Below are 6,732 nucleotides of genomic sequence, written 5' to 3'. Positions count from 1 at the left end.
CGGATGAGAAAGCGCGTGATATATCATTTATGGTAGGTGAAAAAGTTCTCTTGAAGGTTTCGTCGATGAAGGGAACTATGAGATTTGGGAAGAAGGGCAAGTTGAGCCCAAAGTTTATAGGCCCATTTGAGGTGTTGAAACGAGTTGGGGAGGTTGCTTATGAGCTTGCATTGCCTCCCAGCCTATCGGGAGTTCATCCGATTTTCCACGTATCTATGCTCCGGAAGTATCATGCCGACATATCACATGTGTTAGACTTCAGCACAGTTCAGCTAGATAATATATTGGGTTATGAAGAGGAGCCAATTGCCATTGTTGATAAACAGGTTCGCCAGTTGAGGTCCAAGAGGATTTCTACAGTAAAAGTTCAGTGGAGGGGCCAACCAGTCGAGGAAGCGACTTGGGAGGCCGAGGAAAATATGCGGAACAGATATCCACACTTATTCAACACTTCAAGTATAATTCTAAACCCGTTCGAGGACGAACGTTTGTTTAAGAGGTGGAGAATGTGATGACCCAAAATGTCATCTTTAAATTTAATAATTAATTATGTGTTCTAAAACCTCAAAAAGTACTATTTATCATTCCTCGACTTGCATGCGCAATCCGTAAAAAAAATCTGGAAAGTTTTTATGTGAAAAATGGATTAAAATGTGAATTAGAACTTTAAAACTCAATTGAGTTGACTTTGATCAACATTTTGAGCAAACGGACTCAGATAAGTCTTTTGACAGTTTCGGTAGGTCCGTATCATAATTTGGGACTTGGGCGTATGCCTGGAATCAAATTCCGAGGTCCCTAGCCCGAGATATGGAATTTTGATGAAAAATTAAAAGTTTAAGTTCAAATAGTGACCGGATGTCTAATTATATGCAAACGACCCCGGAATAGAATTTTTATGATTCCAACAACTCTATATGTTGATTTTGGACTTAGGAGCGTGATCGAAATTTTATTTGGAAGTCCGTAGTGAAATTAGGCTTGAAATGGCTAAAATAGGAATTTAAAGTTTGGAAGTTTGACCGGGGAGTTGACTTTTTTATATCGGGGCCGGAATCCAGTTCTGAAAATTTTTATAGTTCTGTTATCTCATTTATAACTTGTGTGTAAAATTTAAGGTCAATCGGAGTTGATTTGATAGGTTTCGACATCAAGTGTAGAAGTTAGAAATTTTAAGTTTCATGAAGCTTGAATGGGAGCATAATTCGTGGTTTTAGCGTCGTTTTATGTTATTTGAGTTTTCAAATAAGTTCGTATGATATTTTAGGACTTGTTGGTATATTTGGTTGAGGCCCCGAGGACCTCGGGTGAGTTTCGAATGGTTAACGGATCAAAAGTTGGACTTAAAACAGCTGCTGCAATTTTTTCTTTCTGTTGGAAATTCTGGCCCAAAATCGAGGCCCAAAATTAGATCACCCAAAAATCGAGGCCGAGGATCGAGGCCGAGAATCGAGGGCTGCCTGGGCAGAATTATAAAAGAGGGCATTCGTCCCATTCGTCATTTTTAACAAATTGGAGCTCGAGCAGAGGCGATTTTTGATAGATTTTTAAAGAAAAGACATTGGGGTAAGTGATTCTAAGTTGGATTTGGTCTATAAACATAAATATATCATTGTTCTCATCATTTAATTAGTATTTTGAGATTGAAATTTGGGAAATTTTTAGAAATCTTATAGAAACGAATTTTTGAGATTTCGGTATCGATTCAGAGTCGGATTTGAGTGAAACTGGTATGGTTGGACTCGTAATTTAATGGGTTATCGAATTTCATAACTTTTGCTGATTTTTCGAGACGTGGGTCCCACGGACGAATTTTTAATTAATTTCGGGATTGTTTATTAAAAATATAGTATTTTCCTATAGAATTGATTCCTATAATTTTTAGTGATTGTATCGAATTATTTTGGCTAGATTCGAGTCAGACAGAGTTGGATAATCGTGGAAAAGGCCTTCTAGTAGATTAAATTGGAGCAAGACGAGGTAAGTCTCTTGTCTAATCTTGTGAGGGGGAAATTACCTCATAGGTGATTAAAAATTAAATAATTGTTGCTAATTGTGGGGACTACGTACGCACGAGGTGACGACAGTCCGTTCGTAGTTACTATTAAATGCTAAAGTCCGGGTAGTTTAGGACTCAAAGCATGAATTACTTGTGTAAATTATATTCTTTGTTTAATTAATATTATTTGATATATATACATATATATTGTGAATTGTTAGATAAAAATATTAGAGGATGAAAATCTCATATACTTGATTTTATTTTTGTTATGTTTAAATTTATTTAATTGTTAAGAAAAATTGTTCTTCCTCCTGAATTTATCTTATAACAAATATACTCTTATTCCGGAAGTACATAACAAAATGTCCTCCTTTCTTGTGGAGCGGGCCGAACGCCTCGGCAGGATAGATGCATCTATGGATCGTGCCGCATGTCCCTCGGCAGTGTACATAATATTCTGGATCGGGCCGAATGACCTCGGCAGAAATCGTGCTTAATAATAATTACACGATACTTTGACGGTTTATTGCAGCTTGTAAAGCTATTTGATAAATTGAAAATTCATTGAAATTGAATTGCAGCTTGTAAAGATATTTGATATATTGAAATTTTATTGAAATTGAAGGATTTAATATATATATATATATACGGAGAATTGTTACATTTTGAAGGAATTTAATTATTTCTGCTGCTTAAATAAATTATTATTATATTCTGTGAATCATGCTGATTTAAATATTCTAGTCTTATTTTAATTATCATTATTGACCCATAGTGAGTGTCAAAGTTGACCATCTCGTCTCTACCACTTCGAGATTAGGCTTGATACTTACTGGGTACACGTTGTTTACGTACTCATACTATACTTGCTGCACTTTTTGTGCAGGATCTGAAACAGGTACTAGTGGAGGACCTATCATTACATATCCACGTCATCCCGAGGCATAGTGGTGAGCTGCCTTTCTGAGCCGTTCTGCAGCTACCAGTATCTCTTCTTATATTTACATCCTGTCTATTTCATTTCAAACAGTATTCGAAGTTTTGTAAAATCTATTAGATGCTCATGCACTTGTGACACCGGGTCTTGGCACACACATTGGTAGAATTTGACATTTTATTATTTTCTTGGATTAAAAGTTTAATCAATGTACGTTTAATTTATCAGTTGACTTGCCTAGCTGTAGTGTTGGGCGTCATCACGACCTATAGGTGAAATTGGATCGTGACACTTAATATTTCACAATTAATGTTAGTGTTCAAACAGTATAATTTAGCATTTTTATGAGATAACTAAAAGCTTAAATATGAGTAGGTTGTTTGATACAATAAAGGAATCACAAAAATCATAATGATGGTTGTCGAACAAGTTTTATTCTACAAGATCTAATGACATCCTTAGGAGGTATTCTTGATTATTATTGTTAATTAATTATTTTTCTAATATTTAAAATTTTGATAATAATTAAATTAATGGTTAAATTTTTGACATAATTAAAAAATTTGACTCTTAGTTATTCAATTGTTGTATAAATTATTTTCTTATTCGTTGTAATTTTGAGAATTAGTTATATAAATCATGTGAGTACAAGCAAATTAAGTACGTACAATACACCTAATATTAATTTAATTGATCAATAAAGTTCGTAGAATTTAAATAAGCATTATTTGTAGTGAGTACAAGTTTTGGTAACTGAAAAAGAAACGTGAATCCTTATGAAATTAATTTGGTGTTGAGTACTATAAATTTTCTTGAGTACAATGACTAATGACCGAGGACTTCCTTTTTTGCAGTTTTTCTTTATTGAATTAGCTATATATGGTAAATGCTTTTCATTTTTAGGATTTTACACTTTATTTTATAACTCAAATTTAAACTTTTTTTTATACTTATATTTATTGAGATAGGGTACACGCGCAACGCGCATACCCTAAGACTAGTATACTATATTAAAAGTATGAACGCTCTTAGCGAAATGTCGTTCGTCTTTTTTACCCTTAAAAAATAGAGTTCACATTGGACTACATTGTCATTTGATTATTCTCCTAATATATTAAGACTTGAAAAACAATAAAAAATTTACTCATTCCTTATTTGAACTAGATAGAAAGTCCTAATATTTAGAATTTCATATGCAAGAGCTTTAATTTGTTGAACGTATTGTAATGAGATTATTTTTCTTCCCAAGTTATTCTTTTTCCTTTTCTTACTTTGTTATAGTTAATTTAATCATTACCAATACATAACTAACTTAAACTAACTTAATTATCAAAAAAATTATTAGTTAAAACTTAATATCATCGTACCAATAAATATATAAAATATACCACATACTAATTATCCGTTAGTTTTATGCTATCTATGCATTTAAATTTGAGTATCCTATTCCTAATCATGCAGAAATTAATAATTATACTTAAGTTGGAAAAGTACATCTAAGGATTTAATACATTGGTTACGTGATATGGATTTAAGTTGTATATTATTCGTATTCTTTTTATAATATCAGTAAATAGCAATTCGTGATAGTTATTAGGTAATATTTTTAATATGATTACTATGTTTATAAAGAGATTACATGTAATTATCTTATAACTTATATGATTGTGCTAACTTTCTATACAATGCGTGATCACGCCCAACTATGCCTTATAAAAAGGATTAAGCGGTCGTTGCAAATATAATCCGGTTTACAAGTCTGGAGTCGAATCCCACAAGGAATTAACCTATCAAATACAGCTACTAGACTCGCACAAATTTACACAATCAATCTTCAGAAGGATTTAAGTAACAGATTGGTTTTTTTTACTACCTAAATATTACGTAATTAAAATATAATAATTAACAACTAACTACGAACGGGTTGTAAACAAGAATTGGAATGACCTAAGGTTGTGATTTCCCCTATTGTCGGAATCTTTTCCGCTACGTTTTCTACAAGTTTGCCTAAGTCTTCTCTACTGATCATGAGCACTCTAACTATCGTAACTCTCTCCCGAGTAATTACCACAATTACTAAATATATTCTCCCGAATTACTCTAGCTAGCATTAAGCACAGCTCACTCAGATCGCATCAAGGTTTCGTTATCCCTAAACCTACCTTTAAACCTCTGTATTGATCCCTCATATACGTTTAGGAGTGATGTTGTTCAACAACTACCTAAATATGCACTCTCTCCCGAGTAATACATACTAAATAGGCACAGCTAATTGAAGGCCCTTCAATCAACCACAAGAATAATATAGTTGAACAAATAGAGAAAATACTATGGCAAATCTATATTAACATAACAAGAAAATCATCCTTCAATAGGTTCCATCAAAACCCTAGATTAGGAAGCTAGCTACTCATATTCAGTAACAATATCCCAAATATTTTGCATAATTAAAATACATAGTAAAGATGAAAAGATATAGAAATAGATAATTCTAACTCCCAAGAGGTGATTCCACCAGCTCTCCTTGCCTCTAGCTGCCCAAAAACGTGGCTGCTAAAAAACGTCCTTCCAAGTGGTGTTTTAGGTCTATTTATATGTGTATAAGAAACTCTAAATGTGTGGGCCGAGTCCTAGTCAAATCCGGAATGAATTAAGTCTTCAAAACTCGGATTGGACCTGGCCTCAGGCCTAGCGTCGCCAGCCTAACGCCTGGAATTTGGATGGCCTCGCCAGGCTAAAGCCTGGTCCAGCCTGGCCTTAGGCTGGCCTCGCCAGGCTAAAGCCTAGTCCAGCCTGGCCTTAGGCTGGCCTCTCCAGGCTAAAGCCTGGTCCAGCCTGGCCTTTGGCTGGCCTCGCTAGGCTAAAGCCTGGTCCAGCCTGGCCTTTGGCTGGCCTCACCAGGTCTTTCCTTTTCACTGTTCTCGAGCACACCTTTGACGTTTAAGTATCTGTTTTGCTCTACTTTCATCTCCAATTCACCTACACATAAAATAGACTCCATTATGCGCAAATAAAGTATAATTTATCATTAAAGCATATAAAATGCAAGGCACATAATGTACGAAACTATGGAATTATAGCCACACATTAATACCCCACACTTAAATATTGCTCGTCCTCGAGCAATCAAACTACACTTATAGATACGACCTTTTAAAGCAATTCTCCTAACTCATTATACCAAGAATTTTTAAAACAGTTTAATCACACAAGTGTGACATCTTCGCCTCAAGATTCGACTCACAAATACCATGCCTTATTCACAATTCACTTACTTACTCTGACATGGATATCAACAGCATTACCTTTCCTTTATGAGTCATGTGCCCTCACCCAATCAAAGATCTTAGTTCCACACACAATGAATTTTTAAGAACATAGGAACTCAAGATAGATAAAATTCACTCGCTCTCAGAAATAACATTCATATGCTACAAATGATACACCATAGGCTTGCCCGTAGTGTAATACTCTACGAATTGAGTTCATTCAATCTAAGATCAAATAGGACTTTCATTGGTTGTAATGTAGGTTGCGGGTCGGGTATGATACATTTGGATATGAGTGACTACACCTCCCTTAGCACTTTAATACATATACTTTAACACACATCCCATACTTGTGCCAAACCAAACATTCCACCTTCACTTCAATTTATATTACCCCATATTTCTTTAAGCATAATTACATTAAGAGTCGCCACTTTTCAACGAATATTCTCTTCTTCTTTTTTCTTTTTTCTTTTTTTCTTTTTAGATTCAAGCAGCTCTTACTTTTTCAAAACAGTTCACCT

The sequence above is a fragment of the Nicotiana tomentosiformis genome, chromosome 2 (assembly GCF_000390325.3).
Source record: "Nicotiana tomentosiformis chromosome 2, ASM39032v3, whole genome shotgun sequence".
NCBI classification, from domain to species: domain Eukaryota; kingdom Viridiplantae; phylum Streptophyta; class Magnoliopsida; order Solanales; family Solanaceae; genus Nicotiana; species Nicotiana tomentosiformis.
Note: the sequence above shows the minus strand (reverse complement) of the source record.